We start from the raw sequence: 23545 nt of genomic DNA on the forward strand, positions 1-23545 counted from the left end.
TTTATTAAAATAAGTAAGAAATTGAAAATACAAAGATATGGATGCATTATCTAATTTATATTGAGGCCAAGCCTTGTAATAAAGGATTAAATGATGTTCTGCAGTAGAAGACGAGCGTGGTGATAGAGCCAGACTTGTAAGTCTGATTTCCCATCTCAGATGAAAGAGAGAAGGAAAGGTTGTAGGAAGAGACTCTTGTAAGGACGAGATGAGGAGAAAGGAAGGCATGTTCCAGAAAAAGTAATTATTAGTTGTGAAGAATGAGCTCTCATCAGGAGACAGAGAGAGACAGAGGGTGCACGTGTTTGCCTTGGCAGCAGGTGGGCGGGGACACATAGACCAGAGTGGCTTGGGCTCAACGTGGCATGGACTTGTAAATTAGAGTGGCTTAGTGTCTTATGCTTGGGACACTCAATTCGACTGTCATGGCTGATACCAGTAGTAACAGAGAAGCTGTAGCAATTGACCTAGGTGTCAAGAATGGCTGAGGAAACCCAGCAGACAGGAGGGCCGGTTAAAAAAGGGGCAGGGGGGGAGGGAGAAGGGGGGACAAGTTGGTCCTTCTTTGAGTGTGGCCCAGAAAGTTCTGTGGTGGGGGAAGGGGCAAGGAGCGTCCCCTTCTTCTCCTATCAGAGAGAGTTTGGTTAAAAAAGGAGGAGGGAGTGTGTCCCTAGAAAAGAAAACTGAGCAGAAAGTTGCCTCTCAGGGCACTGTGGGACTGGGGGAGAGAGTCTAAAAGTGATGAGACAGCATCTTTCTCAAGACCTGGGGAGCCCATAAATGGGCAAGGGGTGTGGCCTGACCTCCCTGTATGGTTTAGAAGAGAGGGAGGGAGGAATTATACCTCCTAGAGAATAGCAGGCCAACCTACAATGTGAGAGATGCTCTCTGAGGGGAATGTTTAGAAGAGAGAGATAAGGTGGGGGGGGGAGAGAAAAATATGGGGAGAGTACCTCTGAGAGCAAGCTAACTTGTGGAAGACACTAAGGGTAGAAAATGTGGGTAGAGGGAGCCGAATCATGGTGAGTGATGAAGCTAGCACCTGGCAGATGGCCGGAGACTGTCATAGGGTCAGTATTAACTTGCTGGCCTGGTCTGGGGGGGAAGGAGGTCTGTACACCCAAGAAGGCAACCGGAAGCCTCCTATCCCAGTCACAGCGCCAGATGGCAGGTTCCTGAATAACCAAAGACCATGCAGGAACACTCTGAGGCAGGAAAAAACAAAACAAACTAACAAAAAAAAAAAAAAAGGTTATTGGGTCCTGAGCTTCCAGGCTGTCTAATATGAGGGAGGAGAAAGAGAGAGAGGGGGGGAGAGGGGAGGGGGGAGGGGGGAGGGAGGGAGGAAGGAAGAAAGAAAAGCCAGCATGACTCTGGATAGTTTGGGTTTTTTATAGAGTTTTTTTTTTTTTCTTCTTTTGGGAGGGGTTACAGAACACAATGGGTTGGGAAATGGAAGGGAGAGCAGGGACCAAACAGAGAATCTAATTGTCAGAGGGATGGAGATCAAACAAAGGAGGAGGAGGTGCTGTCAGGAGAGGAGCCAGGTTCTCACTAAGATAAGATCAGCAACAAACTATGGCTGAGGGCATTTTTAAGTGTGTGTGGGGGGGTAGTACTGGTTAGGCAACATAAACATCTAAAGTTGCATCATTCAGGCTGCTGTCACTCTCCTCCTCCATTTTGTTTCCATCCTGGGACTCTTGGCCTACCTAACAATAACTATTTGAAATATTTTTGTCATATTGTTCTCTTTACCAAACCTTTTCTCTAAATTTTCCCTCTGCATTTATCCTTCCATCTGAACAGTTCTCCTCTCTTGGTCTGGTTAATAACACTCTAAACTCAACTCTTCATCAAAGTTAATTCTTAGAACAAGAAAGATGTATTTTAAGAACTAGAGTTTTTCTAAAATGATTTCAATCATCAAATACTTTTCAAAGCCTTTTCTGTAGGAGGAAAATTGAAGGGGAATATAAATTAGTTACAAGGATAACCTGGGTTTCCTAGATATAGATGTCTTAATTCATATATTAGTAGAAATATCAGTCACAAAAGAAGTGAATGTAAATAAAGAATCCTAAGAAGGGTTTTGTCTAAGTTGATCAGGAATAAGAGACAAAGTGAGAGGCTAAAGGAGAGAGGAGGAGGAAGAGAGATTAAATTATATATGTTGGAAATGGAGTTTTTGTGGTGAACATCAAGGTATCTCCTATGCAGTGTCTGTGCAATGATTCATACCCATCAGCAATGAAAAGTTGAGTGAGTTCACCAGTAGATTACATTGGTTAGAAACATAAAATATTAGTGACTGTTGAAGTTATATGAAGGAACTTGAGTAATGCTAGTTTCTGCCCTCTTTTGCTCAGAGAATTTCTTTAAAATATTGAAGGACTATCTTGACAGAGTGACTTCCAGTAGGATTAAGCAAATTCCTTCATGAACATATTTTACTATTACAACTAAAATACATCAAGAAAATAAAATTAACCATATCATAATTCAAAGCTACAGAAAGGGCTAAAAAAGATACAATTAAAATATAAAAATCTCATAAGAAAATAAGTTCTATATAATGAAAATTAAGCTACTTCTGCACATAGGTCAGTCATATGATGACCAAAGCCAGGAATATTGCAGAAAACAAAGGTACAAACATTTCTGTGCAGCTCCAACATAGGTGTTTTTATCAGAATATATTTAGTATATTTTGACTTTCAGCTCTGAAGAAAATCTCTACCTTTCAAATGAAACCACTATTTTATTTGATTCAGAACTCACAACAGGAGACATCAGGTGACAGTAGACACAGAAATCAGATAGGGAATCAATAATTCACTTTCTTATTCGAAACTGACCTCAACCATAGCAACCTGTGCTGCCAAAGCTGTGATTTCAGTAAGGAACAAATAACCTGTGCCAGAATGTAAAATATTTAAAACAGTTGGGAGCTTCAAATTCTTATAAGATTCTAAGGACCCCGTGAAAAGTAGTATCCATGCTCTGGAAGGGCTTATAAGAAGAGAGGGCCCATGAAGTATTTGTGGTTTATTTCATTTTATTTTCTCTCTTAAAAAAATCCTCTCTCTCTCTCTCTCTCTCTGTAGGGGGAGGGAAGAAAGAGATGAAAATTCTTCAGTATGCATTAAGCATCTTTCATCCCATAACATTTGGTATTTTTCAGCTTAATTTCTTTCATGTAATTATCACATCATGTACTTTGCCATGAGATTTCTTCCTGGACTCATTGGCCCTTTAATGTGAGATTTTAATTTTTGCATAGTTCTTGTGAACTAAAGTCCCAGGAAAATCATGTATCTATCTCAAACAAGGCTGAATAAACTGACAGATCTCCTATAGAGATGCTATGTTGCTGCATAAGAGCCACATTTTCTTAGGCTACCAATAACTTCATCAATAGTCATTTATTAAACACCTCTGTGTGTAATCTGAAAACCTGGTGACTTATCAGTTGATCAACTGTCTCCTTTTCTGAAATGTCCCAGTAGAACCCCTGTTTTGACCCACCCAAATTTAAGAATGTCATCAGATAACATCTGAAACCTATAATGGAGGTTACCTTGCTTTGCTCTAACTCACCTGATGCCTTCATTTATGAGTTTCTTTAAATCTGTAACTATAAAAGGTTCAGGAAGCTATTAATTAATTTTTCTAAATGGTGACAATTGCAACAAACTATGACTCTTTAACAAGAATTCTTACAGAAAAACAACGAAGTCAGAAAGAGTTCAGTCTGGGGTACGAAAGTCTAGGTATTGGAGAGACATGAAAAGGAAAATTCAAAATAAGTGATTGAGGGATGAATGGATCTATTGGATAAATGATTAATGATGGGAACCCCCATTTGTGGTTGTTTTGTCTCTCACCTTTAATATAATAATTGAAAGTAGAAGTTCAGGAAATAATAAGTGCTTGACGGCACATACATGGGGAAAGTGTGAAAATAGTTAATCATTATAGGGGCCTGACAACTTTACTTGAGGTGAATAATTATGGGATTGTCTGAATAACAAAAAGTTTCTATGAATTCTGTGAAACTGTACCTTTCTTGAAGTTTGCTCTTGCATGACATGATCAGAAAATAAAAGACTGAGGCTAAGAGCTGTGGCAGCAGAGAAGCATAGAAGTATAGAAGCAGGGAAAAACAGAGAACAGAGAAAAAGACAAAAAAGGAGAAAAATAAGAAAAAAAATATAGAAACATAGAAGCAGAAGAGAAAGATGGAAAAACTCAGCTGCTTTCAGCATTAGCCTGTCAGCTTGCACCAGAACTTGACTTTGAGTCATTATTGCACCGCTCCCTTTCACACTTCTCTTCAGGGACACTCCTTCAAGCCAGGGTTGGATCCCGGCATCCTGCTGAGCACAATAGACCATGAGTTGCTAGGACAAATATTGGTCATTTTCCCACAGTCACCCATGTAGCACTTTCTGGTACTAGATGCGTTGACCAGATACTCTCTTCCAGCTCCCAACCATGTAACTTGATGTTATGTGTCAACCACAAATGGTGTCTTCAGCAGTAGGGTCTTAACACTAACCTTTGGTGGGTCATCAAGTACTCTTGACAGAAATCTGTCATTCTTTTAGGAAAATTTTTATTTCTCTCTGATCAAAAGCTCATTGTGGATGATAGCCACCTGCTGGTACTGGAAGTTACAGGTCGCTGCCCATGAAGAGAAGGAAGAAAAAGATAAGTAATATAAAAGACTTACAGAGAAGGAGAAGGGGGGGGGCAATAGAAGATTAATATCAGTCCTTATTGTACCCTCTCCAGGGCCTTGTGACTAAGGTGTTCCCTCTAAGTGCCTGGGGAAGGTTCAACCATTTGTTCTGCCTTTTAGGATGCAGAATTTTATGGTACAATTGCTATTTGGATCCATATTTATGTCCCACACCCCATTCCTTGCCTTCCCCTTTTGCCCTACCCATCCTATTGTCTGGTCCTTGAGATGCTTGCTGAGTATGTTGGCATTGTGGATAGATTCAGGTTATGTGCTGTAGATGAAGGAGACTATGCAGAGATTATCTTTCTGTGATTGGGTTAGTACACGGAGAATGATCTCTTCCAGCTTCAAACATTTTTCCTCAAATTTCATTGTGTCATTTTTTCTTACTGATGTATAGAATTCCATTGTGTAGATATACCACATCTTAGTTATCCATTCTTCTAGTGATGGACATCTGGGTTGATTCCAGCTCTTAGCTGTTACAAATTAAGCCACTACAAGCATGGTTGAGCAAACATCTCTGGCCTGTGGTTTAAAGGTTTTAGGGTAGATTCCCAGTAAGAGAATAACCGGAGTCTGCTGGTAACTCTATATCAGATTTTCAGGAGTCTCCATATTTTCTTTGCAAAGTGGATTTACCATCTTATAATCTCTCCAACAGTGGATGAATGTTCCTAATTCTCCACATCCTCGATAGCATTTATTTTCATTTGATTTTTTGATGTTTGCTATCCTTACTGGGGTAAGGAGGAATCTCATAGTTGTTTTAATTTGCATTTCCCTGATGATTAGGGATGATGAAAATTTTCTTAAGTGTGTGTTTGCCATTTGTCTTTCTTCCTCTGTGAACTGCCTGCTCAGCTCGTTGCCCCATTTTGTGAGTGGGGTGTTTGACTTTTTACTGTTTAGGTTTTTGAGTTCTTTGTAGATTCTAGAGATTAGGCCTCTGTCAGTTAGATAGCCAGCAAATATTTTCTTCCATTCTGTGGGTAATCTATTGGCTTTGCTTATTGTATGCCTGTCTGTAAAGAAACTCTTCAGCTTCATGTAATCCCATGGGTTGAGTGACTGGAAATCTTTGTCCATTCCTATATCATGGAAATTTCTACCTATATGTTCTTCCTGTAGTAGCCAAGTTTCTGGTCTTATATCCAGGTCTTTGATACATTTGGACTTGAGTGTTTTGTATAGCGAAATGTGTGGATCAAGTTCCAATTTCATGCATATGGTTATCCAGTTTGTCCAGCATCACTTTTTGAAGATGCTGTCTTTTTTCCAGCCTATATTGTTTGGGCATATGTCAAATATCAAGTAGCTATAGTTGCTTGACCCAAAGTCTGGGTCCTTGAGTCTATTCCATTGGTCTATACTCATATTTTTATGCCAGTACCATGCTGTTTTTTTTTTTTTTTTTATTACTATGGCTTTGTAATATAGATTTAGATCAGGTATGGTGCTGCCTCCGGAGGTATTTCTTTTGCTGAGGATATGCAAAGCCTTCTGCCTTTCCATATGAGGTTTTAGATCATTTTTTTTTCTAGTTCTGTGTAGAACACTTTTGAGATTTTAATCGGAATTGATTTAATCTGTATATGGCCTTTGGTAGGATTGCCAACTTCACAATATTAGTTCTGCCTATCCAGGAGCATGGGAGGTCTTTCCATTTTCTCAAGTCCTCCTCAATTTCTCTTTTGAGTGTTTTTATATTTTTGTTGTATAGATCTTTCACTTCCTTGGTTAACATTATTCAAAGTTATTTTAATTTTTGTTGCTATTGAAAATGGGAACATGTTGCTTATTTCTTTCTCTGTATCTTTGATATTTCCTTATCTAAAGGCTATTGATTTTTGTGCCTTGATTTTGCATTCTGCTTCTTTGCTATAGTAATCACCTTTAGGAGTTTTAGAATGCAGTCTCTCAGGCCTCTTACATATTCAATCATATCATCAGTGAATAGAGCTAACTTTAAATTTTCCTTTCCAAATTATATCCCTTTTATTTCTTTCTCCTGTCCTATCACTTGAGTTAGGACTTCCAGTACTTAATTGAATAGCAGAGGTGAGAGTGGACACCCATGTCTTGTTTGTGATCTCAATAGGAATTCCTCCAGTTTCTCTCCATTAAGTATTTTTTTAAATATTTTTTTAATTAATTAATTTATTTATTTGAGAGCAGCAGACACAGAGAGAAAGACAGAGGGAGAGAGAGAGAATGGGCACGCCAGGGCTTCCAGCCTCTGCAAACAAACTCCAGACGCTTGCGCCCCCTTGTGCATCTGGCTAATGTGGGACCTGGGGAACCGAGCCTCGAACCAGGGTCCTTAGGCTTCACAGGAAAGCGCTTAACTGCTAAGCCATCTCTCCAGCCCTCCATTAAGTATTATTTGGGCTTTAGGGGATTTTTATATAGCCTTTATTATGTTATTATGATATGAACGGACCCTGCCAATTCTCTCCAGTGTTTGGTCATGAAGTCATGTTGTATTTTGTCAAAGGCCTTTTCTGCATCTATCAAAATGGTCATGTGATTTTTTTGTGTTTAACCTTGATTACATGGTGTATTACATTGACAAATTTCCATATGTTGAACAACCCTGTGTTCCTGGGATGAATCCCACTTAATCAAGGTATATAATGCTTTTGATATGTTGCTGAATGCAGTTTGCATGGATTTTGTTAACAATTTTTGTGTCTAAGTTCATCAGGGAAATAGGCCTGTAGTTTTCTTGTGACACCTCTGCCTGGTTTAGGAATTAGGGTGATACTATCTTCATAGAAGGATGTGTGGCACAGTTTGAGAAAGATTGGTTTTGAGTTCTTTCATGAAGGTTTCATAAAATACAGCTGAGAAGGCATCTGGTTGTGGACTCTTCTTTTCGGGGAGGTTTTTTATTGTCTTTTCAATCTTGATGAGTGTGATATGTTTGTTTAGGAGATTAATCTGCTCTGAGTTTAGCTTTGGTAGATAGTATGTGTCCAGAAATTTATCCATTTCCTCCATATTGTCCAGTTCTGTGGAGTAGAGGGTTTTGAAATAAGTCCTAATGATTCTTCCAATTTCACTTATGTCTGTTGTGATCTTTTTCATTTCTGAGCTTGGTTATTGTGATCTGTTTCTTGTAGGCATTTTAGGTTGATTATTTAAATTTTCTATGTAGGAAATTTCCTGAAATATTCTCTGTAGGATTGGTTTTGTATTAGCGAATTGTAAAGCTGAGTTTTGTCATGGAAAGTTTTTCATTTCACCATTTGAGGGATACTTTTGTTCAGTGAAGTAATTTGGGTTGGAAGTCATAGGTTCATAGACTTTGCAGTGTTCCATTACAGGCCCTTCTGGCTTTCAAGGTTTCCATTGAGAAGTCTGAAGTAATTCTGATATAGTTACCTTTAAAAATGATGTGCTGTTTTTTCCTAGCTGCTTTTAGAATTTTCTCTTTGGTGTCAATATTTAGAGTCTTAATGACAATATGTCATGGACAGTTTGTCCTTTGGTCCAACCTGTTTGGAGTTCTGTTAACTTTTTGTTTCTTGATGGGCCTTTCTTTTGTGTGAGTGGGAAATTTTTCTTTGATTATTTTGTTAAATATGTTCTCCATGCCTTTCGTCTGAATTTCTTCCCCTTCTTGTATTCCCATGATGTGGATGTTAGAACTTTTAATGGTATTCCACAATTCCCTCATGTTATGTTCACAGAAATTTTTAAACTTATTGAAACTTTTTAACTCTTGAACTGTTTCTTCTGTCTTGTCTTCCAAATTGGAGTTTCTATCCTTCACATGGCTGACTCTATTCTTGAAAGCTTGTAAAAGTTTTCGAGCTTGTTCAATTAGATTTGCATTTTCTACTACTTTTCTATGTATAATTATCATGTCTCTGTCAAGCTTTTCACATCATTTTCCAATTTTCTAGATGCTTCTTGCAATTCATCCTTATCTTTCTTTTTGTCTTCATTTAGCATCGCCAGATGATTTTTGAGGTCTTCTTTTTTTTTTTTTCACTCTCCTTCATATCTCTTAACTGTCTCTGAACTCCTTCCATTTCCTTATCTATTAGTTCTAGTCTAGTGATGGCAGCATCCACACAATTATTGGTCCTTTGTTGCTTGTCTGCAAGTTCTACCAGTAGCTTGGTCAGGGTTGCATTGCTCATAGCTTCATTTTGGTGTTTTGATCCTAATGACTCTTCTATGCTTTGATTAGAGACATTCATTATAGGACTGGGTGATCTAACTGGATTTACTTCCATTTGATTTTTCATGTTATGCCTCTGTGCACTATGGGCTTCCAGGCAGAGGCAGAGGAGCAGGCAGCCAGTGTGGAAGATGGGGGATTGGGCCTCAGCTGGTGTGGGTAGATAGTTAGAGCTAGCCTGAGCTCATGTATGGGCAGGTGGAACAGGCCTGATCTTGCATGTGGATGGGTGGGTGACCAGAGCAGCAAGCAGGAAAACGGGCAGAGCAGGCTGAGCTAGCATGGGTGGATGGGTGGTGTGTGCATGGCTGGCAGATGGACAGATCGAGCCTGAGTTAGTGTGCGCTGGCATGTGGAGCCTACCCAAGGTCACACATGGGCTGGTGTAGCAGGGTGATCATCACTGCTCAATGAGGCAAGCAGGACTATGGTATCCTGGGTCCCCTTTCCTATGGTAAGTGCAGGAGTATCATGAGACTGGGACTATGGGTAGGGTGGCTTCTAGGGGGGATTGGTGGGCTAGTGGGCTACACATGAGCGATGGAATCAGCTAATTCCTCCCCTGAGCCCTCCCACTGGAGCTCTATTAGAGATTTCTCTTCTCTAAAAGACCCAGTCAACCCTTAATACCTTGTCTTTTCTTCCTGGGGAGGTGCGGTGTGTTTAGGCAGTTGCTATCTTGATCAGAAGTCTGAAATGTATATTTTTAATATCGACCTAAAATGCTCCTAACAATCCTGGCAAATATAGTTCAGTAACAAATAAAAATAAATAAATCCACCATGACTGACTTGTAATATTTTTCTGGTGGCAAGGTCCAGTAAAGACCAAATATCAGTCATTGTAACAAACAAAAAGAAAATTAAACAATTTTTATTGACTTATTTATTTGAGAGTGACAGACAGAGAGAGAAAGTGGCAGAGAGAAAAAGAGAGAGAGGGAGAGAGAGAGAGAGAGAATGGGCAGGCCTTGGCCCCAGCCACTGGGTTCCAGGCATCGAGCCTCAAACCAGGGTACTTAGGCTTCACAGGCAAGCACTTAACTGCTAAGCCATCTCTTCAGCACACAAACAAAAGTCATATAAATTAGGTCATAAAAGTAAGATTTCCTCAATAGACACAGAAAAATGATGTTATAAAATCGAAAGTATTTTTATGATTAAATATAAATGGCTGGGGAGATTAAGTTGTGATTAAGATTGCTTGGTGCTTAATTATGTGGGCCTAGAAAGCCTGAAACTCTTACCATCTAAGGGTCAGTGTCATTTTCTCTACAGATAAAAATCAAAATAATAAAATAAAATAAAAGGCAGTAAAGATTAAAAGTCAAACAGAAAGAACTTTATTAAAAGTGAAAGTAAAAAGAAACAACAGGCTCTTCGTGTGAGGAGTGGCTCTAGAGTGGGAGTCCGCCGTCCTAATGGAAGCCGGCTTTCACTGAGCGAGGGGACTCTCTCTGCTGCCATGCCCTGCTTAAGTAAGATAAAGATACTGACTGTGGTATGATGTACCTTGCATTGTGCATTTCCCAGGCATAACCAGGAATGTTCTTAATAAGTCTGCAAGCAGGAAAGCCTGGAATATGAATAAGTAAATAGTACGAGACCTTTCTTCAAGTGATATAGAAGTGAGGACCAACAGCTAATGTTGTTTCTCTGTCTTCCACATGCATGTAGCAGTGTGTACCTGTAATTACATATGGAAAGACACACAAACATCATGTATGTACAGAAATATATATTTATGTTGACAATATAAAAGAAAGTGGAAAGAAACTGATATAGAACGAAAGGTATAAAACAAATTCTTTGTTAATAGATTACATTACTTGATTTTTTAAATATTAAAACTTTTCATTAACAATTTTCATATCTATGTATATTTTGATCATAATTCTCTCCCACTGCCTTTTTTCCCCATCCTCTGTTCCATCTACTGAATCTTCTCTTTCCAACTAGTTGCTTTTCTATTTCTATGTCTCTCTCTCTCTCTCTCTCTCTCTCTCTCTCTCTCTCTCTCTTCTCTCTCTGTCCTCCTCCTCTTCCTGTTCCTTTATTATATATAACTGAAGGTTAATAGGCCAATATTGTTATCCTGTGCAGATAACAACAAAAACTGTGAGGTAATGCACACGATGTCAATCAAGAGTATAATGGCCCAAGGAACTCTTCTCCACCTTCTGGCTTCCACTTTGGCAATGTTCCCCAAACCTTAAAGGTCATGATAAAGATATTATATTTAGAAGTGAGGACTTACCAGTCGCTTACACTCAGAGTTTTGATTTGTTTGGATTCTCCTCAGTAGATGCCACTACCTGCAAACAGTGTGTTTTCAAACTGAGGGTGAGATCATCACTAATCCCTGGATATAAACAGAAGTATTCAGAGGACAATTTGATGGAACAAAACACCTAGATGAAAAACAGAAGTAAATCTTATGACTTCCAATTAGTCCTTGGTTTTTTATGTACAGTAAAGAGACTAGCAAAAGTAGAACACATTAGAGTCCAAAACAACTTCTGCTTAAAAGGTATCATCAAGCAAATAAAGGTAGTGTGAGAGAAAATATTTTCATACTATGTATCTACCAATAAGGAGCTTCTTTTCAGAATATACAGAGAAGCTTATTCTTCAGCAATAAATAATTTTAAAAGATCAGTTAAGATCTAAGCAAACAATATAAATAGCTGTCCCCAGGTAAATTTATACAAGTGAACAATAAATTGACAAATGTTCAACATCATTGGTTTTTATGGAAATGCAAATCAAGTCCCCTGTGAGGTGATACATCAAACTCATTGTTCAGTTTAAAAGCAGAAGAGGTAATAAATAGAGATGAGGTTAAGGATGGGACAAAATTTGGTCCTCACTAGTGTGATTGTCAACTTCTTGGCCCATTTGAGAAAGCAATTCATCCTTATTCAAAATTCTGAAGATAGATGTCATTGACTTAAAACTTCTATTCTTAGGTACATATCAAAAAAAATGTAACAACCTATAAACAAATACAAGACTTTTGGTCAAATAACACAAAACCAATATTATTCACAATAGTTTCAAAGTAGAAACAACTAATATATCCATAAACTGATGCATGTATTTTATAATGTGACATTTCTATAAAATAAAATGTTGCATAAGTGCAAAAGTACTAATATTTAAAGCCTAAAAGTAATATGTAAAGTCAAAAAAACATCAAATGCCAAAAATTACATAACATATTTGACTTATATAAAATTTCATAGCAGGGAAATTCAAATAACTTGTTATTAAATCCATGATTGGCATTGGAGAGAAAGGTTGTTGGAAATTTGAAATTATATTTAATATGTATAAGGTACATTGAGAAGAGCTTTAACATGTTCCAAGTGTTCCTGGGGGCACATAAAAATCACTAAATGTGTGTGGCAAATGAGTATGTTTCAAAGTGTAATAAATGTATTATAATAAAACCATTAAATATGTAAAATGAATGCAATTATTTTAAAGAGCAACTTCACAAATATTTAAGTGTATGGGTTCCAGGCTATCACCTTAATCATAAGCAATGCTATAAAATCCCTCTTCCAAAGCTAGCAAATTTACTCAGATTATGAATATCTCTAATGATAACCAGACATTTCCTACTTCCTTGTCTTCATCTATATTTATTACTTTCTACCTTTCTGCAAAATTTAATTGATTCAGAATTAGAGCACAATAGATAGTACTTTTTCCCCCACTGGGGTTTATAATACAAAATAAACAAGAAAAAAATACACACGGATGATTATGCCCCAGAGTTTCAGAAAAAGTCCTCTTTTGGGGCTAAGTTCTATAATAGGAAGTATTGTATGTTTGAGACAATCTGCTTTGTTTTAAGAGTAATGACAGCTTCACCACTCACACTTTCTGGGCAATTATGATATTCAGTTTGAAAAGATTATAAGTTTTCCAAAGGAATTTGTATATTATCTTAAATTAAGCTCATTCCTAGGACATGAGTAACCCTTAAGAAGTTGAGTCTCTTCCTCATGAACAATAAACTACAGAAGATCTCCAAGCACAATACCAAAAAGATTGTTGAAAATATTCCTGGGTTTTGTTGACTGTTGCAGATAATGATTCTCAAATTTTCTGAATTCACTAAGATTTACATTATTCACTCAAGTTCTTAGAAAATATATGCCATTCAAAAAAATCAAAGGGAGTAGGTTTATGTGATTCAAAAAAATCTAAAGGGAGTAGATTTGTGCATATATGTCTGTGTGTATGAAAGAAAGAAAGAGACTTAAAGTACTTCTTTAAAGTGTCAACATAAATATAAATTAAATTTTCTCCTTATTTATAATGGACACCATTGGACAACCTTTCCAATAACGTATTTGGTTATTTATTTGCATATGTATGTTTTGGCACACACAGGGTCTCTCACCAGTGCAAGCAAATGCCAAATGTTTCTGCTAGTTTCTACATCTGGCTTTCTCTATGTGTGGGAAATCACAGCCCACACAAGCAGGCTTTGCAGTCAATCACCTTTTACCTCTGAACCACCTTTCCCACTCCAAGACAAACTTTTAGTGTCTTTGAATAATAGTTTGGTAATGAAGGTTTCTACTCCGATAGCTAGTATTGTCTTTTCCTTCACTTTACGTTGAGGATAGTATCCAGTTGGATTGAGGGTAAAACCCCTAAGCAGGTAAATTAACAGAAGCTTCTGCCAATTTTATTTTTGAATCTTCTTTGAATGTGTCCAATGTATTATACATACATTAGTTAGTAAACTCATATTATTTCTCAGCAAGTTGGTTTACCTCCTGTGAACTTCTATTTCTATCTACCTCACAGAGTCTCACTTATCATTGTAATACTTAAAAGAAGACATCTTACATTCCATTACTGGATTAGACAATACTTAATTATCACCAAGCCTCTTCAAAAACTGATTCAGGCAGATTGATTAGACAATAAAAACCTTTTGGAATGTGAATTTTTCCTATTTTAGTACTATAAGTTAAAAAGAAATGTTTTGGTATACCCTCTACCAGATCTCACTTAATCCCCTGGTTATCTTTCCCAGCTGGAGGCAAAATGTGCCCAGAACACAGGAACCTTCTTACTAATCTGAGCTTGTAGGATAGAGCACGAGCGAGGCTCACTATATACAATGTGAATATTTACCTGGACCATAAATTTAGAGTGAATTAAGATCAAAGAGTGTCCATGGCCATACTCCAGAATGTAATTTGATTTATTTCTCTCCTCCCTTCCTCTCTTTATTTCTACTCCTTCTTTTCCCAGGATATGCAATTTAGGTAAATCAATTTCTAGGATTACAGGCATGCTCTACAACCTAGCCCTAATATATCTGTAGAGGCATAAACATGAATAATAAAGAAAATACCCAGACCACTCATATTGTTATACAGTAATGCAGTCCTCACATCCACTGCCCATATGATATTCAAAGAGAAAAAACAAACAAACAACTTTGTATTCCTTTGAAATGGATATTATGATGTACCAGCAATAGCATTAACATAATTAAACTACATTGGGAGAAATATGAATTCAGACTGCATGAGACTAATCTTCTATGATGGCCACTTAGGACCACTAGTGTACTCAAAACAGAAACACGCAACTATACATGAGGTTTCTATTGCTATAGGAGGACAAAGTGATTGCTGTTTATAAAGACTTGTGGAAAAACTTTGCTAACACTCCTGGAGTTCTCTATCTGCTTATCTCTAACCACCATCATGACATTGTTAAAACTGAAAATATAGTATTATTTTCTCATTGTCAAGATGATATGAGGTTATTCTTAGCTGAGAACTTTTAATGTGATGAAGTTACTTTATGTTTTGTTATCCAAAGGGATCTGATTGTGTCCTTGGGGCCAGCTAGTTCCAAGGAACCCATTTACTTATAATGATGTAACCAAAGATATGCAGAGATTTCCAGTTTTGTGAGCAGCAGAAGAAAGAAAGTTACTTCCAAACTTTAAGGTAACAAAACTCTGAGACATTCTCCAGCATTCATGTCATCAACTACCTTTAAGAAAATGATTAATTCTTTCCTTCTGTTACAGAAGTAGGCAATACCTTATCTCTAGAGGTGGGTTTTTGTACCACTCATAGATATCTTCCTTAAAAAATAAAAAAAAAAAAAACAGATCCACCTACTGTTAATGAACTCCAGATGCACGTTACACTGTGCATTTGACTTTACATGGGTACAAGGGAATCAAGGGACATTAGGCTTTGCAGGCATGTGCCCTAATTGCTGAGGCATCTCTCCAGCCCATGAACGTTTTGTTCTTGCTTAGACATGAGCAGACTATCCTCAACAATTACTCAATACATTTTATCTTTTTTAAAAATTTTTTTTGTTTATTTATTTATTTAAGAGCGACAGACAGAGAATGGGCATGCCAGGGCTTCCAGCCACTGCAAATGAACTCCAGATGCATGTGCCCTCTTGTGCATCTGGCTAACGTGGGTCCTGGGGAATCGAGGCTTGAACCAGGGTCCGTAGGCCTCATAGGCAAGCGCTTAACCACTAAGCCATCTCTCCAGCCCACATTTTATCTTTTGAGAGAGGATATCACCATATAGTGCCAGGGTAGCCTTAAGCTCTTGCAATCCTACTGAGTTTTGGAGTTATAGGTGTGTATTATAATGCACATGATTCTCAATGGCTGTCAAAATAAACATGCCTTAGCTAAAACGTGGAAACATGATAGTTGAGATTATATATACTATATAGGTCCTGAATGTAATAGCACATTACATAAGTAAAACATTAAATTATTGAAGAAGACCCATCTCCCAAGTAAGCAGTCATATAGCATCTTTGAATCATTGGAAGATAAACCCTTCTGGAGTCTTTAAGCTGATATTCATTAGGTAAATTTGAGAAGCTCATGCTCTTTGTAAGTTGATAGTTTTACAACTAAGACCTGTTGGACAAATTAAAAAGACCATGAAACACAGACCATTAACACTGAAGGTTCTTAGAAAAGAACAAACTATGGTGTCACATTTTAAACTGAATTCTGTTCATTTTCCTAGCAATCTTCTTCCTCATTGGTCAAAGTGCCAGCATTAATTCTTTTTTTTTTAAATTTTTTATTTATTTATTTGAGAGCGACAGACACAGAGAGAAAGACAAATAGAGAGAGAGAGAGAAATGGGAGCACCAGGGCTTCCAGCCTCTGCAAACGAACTCCAGACGCATGCCGCGCCCCCATGTGCATCTGGCTAACATGGGACCTGGGGAACCGAGCCTCGAACCGGGGTCCTTAGGCTTCACAGGCAAGCGCTTAACCGCTAAGCCATCTCTCCAGCCCGCATTAATTCTTACGATCAAAGGGAGCGTAAGTCTTAGTGTTCCTGTTTAATTTTGCTGACACAGTCAAAAACTGCTATTTGAGCACTATGTAGTAAATGCAAAATTGATTATTGGATTTATATGTACTTATTAAGAGCCCACAGAAATATCCATAACTTTGAACAAAAATTTGATTTTCTTATTATTGAATTCAATCTATGCAGAACTTATATGGATAACAAATACCACAATAGGACCACCATTCAGTATTCCAAAAATTCTCACATCTTACATTAAAAAGCAGATCACTTCCTCCAACAAAGTATGACTTGAAGACCTCATGTAGGAACTCAATTTTGTAACTGAACTTTGAAGAAATAGAACTTGGAAGAGAAAAAACAAAGAACAGATGGTGCCTATCTGGCGTCTGTCTCATTTTAAAGATCTTGCAAGTAAGACTTAACTTCTCCACTGCTTTGGATCAGAAGGATGATCCCTCTTTGCATATTTAATTGCAAGGACCTGGAACATTCTGAATACATAACACCAGAATATCACAATACCACAACACTTTTCCACCTACATCCAGGGCACTACATAAAATTTCAGGTCATTTTCTGACTTCAAATGTCTGCTTATCAACTTGTGGTACAAAAACCACCTGTTATTTCCTGTGAACTATACATATTGACAAACTAATATTTTACAATAAAATCACCTCTCAAATAAACTATGTCCACTCTTTACATTTAGTTAATGATATTGTTAAAAAGAAAGTATTGGGCTGGGAATATAGCTCTGCAGATAAAAATGCTTGCTGCTTATGCATGAGGACTTGGAAGGGTCTATGGGAATCTGAGTTTGACCTAATAGAACTCATATCTACTACAGAGAGTGGAGCAGCACTAGAGCTGACCAAAAATATAGTAATAATAATAATGGTAGATGTGGGTCAAGGGAGAAACTTTCTCTCTAGAAAGACTTAGGGTGAACAACAGAGAAGGGCACCCACAGTTCTCTGACCTACACATAGAGTCCCACAGTGCACATATATCTCAGGTGCCTACACCACACATAATAAACAACATGACTCTGCACACACATGTGCTCAAACTGAAGAGGAGAAATTGTTCTTATTGGTTGGTGGTTATGGGTTCTTTTCCACTGAATAGAACTCTTAGCCAACCAATAGAGCCATTGGTTTTCCACCTCAGCTAAGTGCCACTATGGCACAGATGTGCACAATTTCTCATGCTGGCTGCTTTTATATAGAAGTGTCCCCCTGTTTTCATACAATGTTGTTGGCTATTTTCCCACAATAGCTCAAGAAGCACTGCTTCCTTCAATTCCTGCCTGATCTTTTGATGTTCTATGGAGATCAAGATCATTGACTCCAATGAGATGCAACCATTAGTCACTGGCCAAAAGAGAGGCTAGATCCATCAAAATCTCTCTAAATTAACATTGCAATCTCTTTTAACCTACTCTGATCTCACTCTCCATTGGAGAATCTGTTTCTTTTTTACAGAAGGCAGGAACAACTGAGGAGGACCAAAAATCTGTCAACATTACCAGAAGAGATAGCTGACTTCTTAGCATGAGATGAGCCACCCGTTGCATGGTAACTAGGTCCCAGGTGAAACCACAGAGGATTTGGTAAGATGGGCAAGAGTGCTGCTCCCATGGCAAGCCTGACAACCTACACCAGCATAGTAGAGCCAGACACTACACTGAGAATACTCAAAACATATCAAAGCGGAAATACAGAAATCACTGAGAGTTCAACTTAGTGTAGACACACCCACCAAGGCTGAAGGAATTTTGCAGAAGAGAAGGTAGAAAAATTATAAGAGCCACAGGGTGGGAGGGATTATCCAGAGGCATCCCACTGTTCCCACTATGACTAACTTGCTGTTCTCACAACTCATAAACCATACATAATCCCAGGGCAAATACGAACAATCTCACTGAGCCCTCCTCAGTGGAAGAAAGACAGGGAGGAGGGTCATGGCACCAACACATATGTGTCCATAAAATGTTTCTACTTAGTAATAAAAGTGTTTCTTTCCAAGATTCTTTGAATAATTCAATTTTTTCTTTGCTTTATTTCCCTGATAAAAATCATTATTTTCCTTTAAACAAAACCCTTTGTTGAATGATTCAACTTAAATTATATCCCTAAAACAAATATCTCAACATCATCCCCTTTTCTCTTAGATGCAATTAAAATTATATAAAGTGATGCAATTGCTATGTATATGTATACATATATAATCTCACCAAGTACTTCTGTTAAGTCAATAAGAATAGTGTTTTCTATCATTTGGTTCATTTGATCGTTTTTCACATATTTGACTTTTAGTAGCATTTAGTTACCTGATGTTTTTTTATGCATTTTTGTTTGATTTTTTACTATGTAAGATCACCTACTTTGTATAAATACTAAAATGAAATAATCATTTGAAATTAACTTCTGCTATGCCTCAGATAGTCTACTTTGTATCATATGACATACTCATGTGGCTCAATTGTAACACTATGCTGTGGTTCTTTCTCCATTCAACATTTAGATGAACAGGCTCGAGATTTCACCAGAAATTACAAACATCATAATTTTAAATATTCACTTCTGAATTTCCAGGGATGCATAATATGTATTTATATAATAGAAAAATATATTCAGAAACATCTCTTAAATGTTTTCTTAGTCATTAGAAAAAAACAAGGGACCTTTGTTAGAAATGAAATTTGCTTTAAAGAGTGTGGCCAGAATTTACACAATAAACTTTAACTGCCATCTTTAAATTTTGATTTTCTTTTTTTTTTTTAAATGTCCACTTCATGAGGAAAGAGATCTCTTTCTTTTTTTTACTTTATTTTTTATTTATTTATTTGAGAGAGAAAGAGGCAGAGAGAGAGAGAGAATGGGCGTGCCAGGGCCTTCAGCCACTGCAAACGAACTCCAGACCCATGCGCCCCCTTGTGCATCTGGCTTACATGGGTCCTGGGGAATAGAACCAAGGTCCTTTTCCTCTGCAAACGAATGCCTTAAGTGCTAAGCCATTTCTCCAGCCCTAAATTTTTATTTTCTAAGCAATGCTTAGCAGAACACATTTCAAAAACTTGAGTAGTAGAAGAAGATAGCGGAAAGTGGAGCAGCGGACCTGGACACCCAGCATTCTGACATCGCGACGCTGCTCAAAATCTCACTTAGGAAAGGGGACACCTGGTACCTAGTTGATAGTCACTGGTTCAAACAGTGGAAAAAATATGTTGGCTTTGGCAGTTGGGACAAATACCAGATGGGGGATCAAAATGTATATCCTGGACCTATTGATAACTCTGGACTTCTCAAAGATGGTGATGCCCAGTCACTTAAGGAACATCTTATTGATGAATTGGATTACATACTGTTGCCAACTGAGGGCTGGGACAAACTTGTCAGCTGGTACACATTGATGGAAGGTCAAAAGCCAATAGCAAGAGAAGTGGTTGAACAGGGTATGTTTGTAAAGCACTGCAAAGTAGAACTGAAGCTCTGTGAAAATGGAAATATGAACAATGTTGTATCTCGAAGATTTAGCAAAGCCAACACAATAGATACAATTGAAAAGGAAATAAGAAAGATCTTCAATATTCCAGATGAAAAAGAGAACAGATTGTGGAACAAATATATGAGTAATACATTTGAACCACTGAATAAACCAGATAGCAACATTCAAGATCCTAGCTTGTACCAAGGACAGGTGTTAGTGATAGAACAAAAAAATGAAGACAGAGCATGGCTAAGGGGTCCTTCTTCTAATGTGAAAAACTTGAATTATTGTCTCCCATCATATACTGCTTAAAAGAACTATGATTATTCAGAACCTGGAAGAAATAATGAACAGCCAGGCCTCTGTGGCTTAAGTAACTTGGGAAATACCTGTTTCATGAACTCAGCTATTCAGTGCTTGAGCAACACACCTCCACTTACTGAGTATTTTCTCAATGATAAGTACCAAGAAGAGCTGAATTTTGACAATCGGTTAGGAATGAGAGGTGAGATTGCTAAGTCATATGCAGAACTCATAAAGCAGATGTGGTCTGGGAAGTTTAGCTATGTCACTCCAAGAGCATTTAAGATGCAGGTAGGACATTTTACACATCAGTTCTCTGGGTATCAACAACAAGACTGTCAAGAACTGTTAGCTTTCCTCTTAGATGGACTACATGAAGATTTGAAGAATTAGGAAAAAAAACATATATACACTTAAAGGATGCTGATGGAAGGCCAGATATGGAGGTTGCTGAAGAAGCCTTGGAAAACCATCTAAAAAGAAATGATTCAATCATTGTTGATATATTTCATGGCCTTTTCAAATCAAATTTAATGTGTCCTGAGTGTGCTAAGATTTCAGTAACATTTGATCCGTTTTGTTATTTGACACTTCCATTGCCCATGAAAAAAGAATGTAGTTTGGAAGTTTATTTAGTTAGAATGGATCCACTTACTAAACCTATGCAGTACAAAATGATTGTGCCGAAAATTGGAAATATAGTAGATCTTTGTGCAGCATTGTCTATCTTGTCAGGAGTACCAGCAGATAAGATGATAGTTACTGGTATCTACAATCATAGATTTCATAGAATATTTGCAGTGGATGACAACCTAAGTAGTATTATGGAACAGGATGATATTTATGTGTTTGAAATTGTAATCAATGGACAGAAGCTACAGAACATGTGGTTATTCCTGTTTGCCTAAGAGAAAAATTCAGACATTCAAGTTATACCCACCATACTGGTTCTTCACTTTTTGGTCAGCCTTTTCTTATGACTGTACCACGAAACAATACTGAAGATAAACTCTGTAATCTCCTACTTTTGAGAATGTGCCATTACATCAACATATCTACTGAAACTGAAGAAACTGAAGGATACTTACATTGCTGTGAGGACCAAAATATTAATGGAAATGGCCCAAATGGCAAACATGAAGAAGGCTCACCAAGTGAAATGGAAACAGATGAACCTGATGATGAATCAAGCCAGGATCAAGAACTTCCCTCAGAAAATGAAAACAGTCAGTCTGAAGATTCAGTTGGAGGGGATAACGATTCTGAAAATGGATTGTGTACTGAAGAAACTTGTAAAGGTCAACTCACCGGACACAAAAAACATTTGTTTACATTCCAGTTCAACAACTTAGGCAATACCAACATCAATTACATCAAAGATGATACCAGGCATGTAAGATTTGATAATAGGCAACCTAGGCTAGATGAAAGAACTTTTCTTGCATTGGATTGGGATCCTGACTTGAAAAGGAGATACTTGATGAAAATGCTGCTGAGGATTTTGGAAAACATGAAAGTGTGGAATATAAACCTTCTCAAAAGCCCTTTGTGAAATTAAAAGACTGCATTGAGCTTTTTACAACAAAAGAAAAGCTAGGTGCTGAAGATCCCTGGTATTGACCAAATTGTAAAGAACACCAGCAAGCCACAAAAAAATTAGACTTATGGTCTCTGCCTCCAAGACTTGTGGTTCATCTCAAGCAGTTTTCCTACAGTTGCTACATGAGAGACAAGTTGGATACTTTAGTTGATTTTCCTGTCAATGACTTGGATATGTCAGAATTCCTAATTAATCCAAATGCAGGTCCTTGCCTCTATAATTTGATTCCTGTTTCCAACCACTATGGAGGGATGGGAGGAGGACATTATACTGTTTTTGCCAAAAATAAAGATGATGGAAAATGTAGTGTCTCCACTGCATCTGAAGACCAAATTGTGTCCAAAGCAGCATATGTACTCTTCTACCAGAGACAGGACACTTTCAGCGGAACTGGCTTTTTCCCTTTTGACCAAGAAACTAAAGGTGCTTCAGCTGCTACTGGCATCCCCGTAGAAAGTGATGAAGATAACAATGACAATGACAATGGCAATGACTTAGAGAATGAAAACTGTATGCACACTAATTAACGGAAGTCCTAGGAGTCATAAGAGAGACTTTCCTGCTGGTGGTATCTATGGAAATGAAGTCACCCACCAGATTAAAATAAAAGTCTGAGATGGGGAGTTTCAGATAATCGAATGTAAATCCTTTATCAGATTTTAACTTGTGCAGTACTTGAAGTGAAACACAATGAAAACTTTAACAGAAATTGTCTCTTAATACATTTACAGTCTTGTATTTACAAGCTAAATATATAGGAAATCACAAATAAATCCCTTTTAAGTTTGCTGCTGTTTTGATGAAGAAAAAAAGACAAAGTAAGTTCAAAGAAATGTTCATAACTGGGGTTACCCTGCCTATCATAAGGTATTAAAATCTCTATTAATACAGTCACATTGAATTAAAAGTAGACTAGTGGCTTACAATATAATATTGTTATTAGTAAGTTTGGGGAGCAAAGCAATCACAGTCCATGGAGTGAGTGTTAAAAACATACAAGTTGATTGCCTAAACTAAGTTTGCTTTTAATAAATTTCCCATATAATGAAGCATGTTAAGTCATGAGCCTGGAAAGCGATAAATTACTGGAGGAAAATATAGTCATATATGAAATGACTAAATGTAAAATTAACAAGAACAGTTATACATAAACTATAACTTTTAAGAAAACATACCCTTATAATATGGATAAGTTTTATTCAATGCATCCTGATAGAAGATAGCCTTTACAAATTTCTAACATGAGAGGACTGAGCCCATCTCTAGTACTGAGCATGAAGGAAACCACATCACTCCTTTAGGCTTCTCAGATAGGGGAGAGACTGAATGGGGAATAATTCTATAGCAAATTCAATGGATCTCCAGTGCATTTAGAAGTCAGTAATATCACATATTCCCTCCCTCATATGCACTTCCTACAAGCCCAGCAGATGGTAAAAATTGAAAGTGAAGGGATAATCTTCTTTTATCAGGTGCTACATAGGTATGTGTAACTATGAAGGGATAGACTTGAGTTTTTGTGATGAGAATGACTTTCACAGAATGATATTCCCCCAAGGTTACCTGTATGCATATTATAAAATGTTGATTTGTAAAATCCCGTTTACTGAAAACTGAGGATTTATATTTTCAGTGACCTGCCTTCAAGTTTACATTTGCAAGAATGTACATAGAAATAAATCTTAAAATGAAAAGTGAGAAAAATTTGAAGTAGCTCCCACATGTGAAATTATATAGCAAGAACCAAACAAACAGATGGAATAAACAGTAGGCAGATAGAAGTTGAGAAATCTTACTTGATTAGCTCAAGCTATGCTATACCACATCAATTAGAAAATTTCATTACATTATACA

General features: G+C 37.3%; 1 pseudogene; it reads left to right on the plus strand.

Annotated features, from left to right (window-relative positions):
- The first annotated feature begins 19539 nt into the window (after positions 1-19539).
- LOC101606912 lies at positions 19540-22218 on the plus strand (annotated as a pseudogene).
- Positions 22219-23545: the final 1327 nt, after the last annotated feature.

This window comes from Jaculus jaculus, chromosome 3, assembly GCF_020740685.1.
Source record: "Jaculus jaculus isolate mJacJac1 chromosome 3, mJacJac1.mat.Y.cur, whole genome shotgun sequence".
NCBI lineage: Eukaryota > Metazoa > Chordata > Mammalia > Rodentia > Dipodidae > Jaculus > Jaculus jaculus.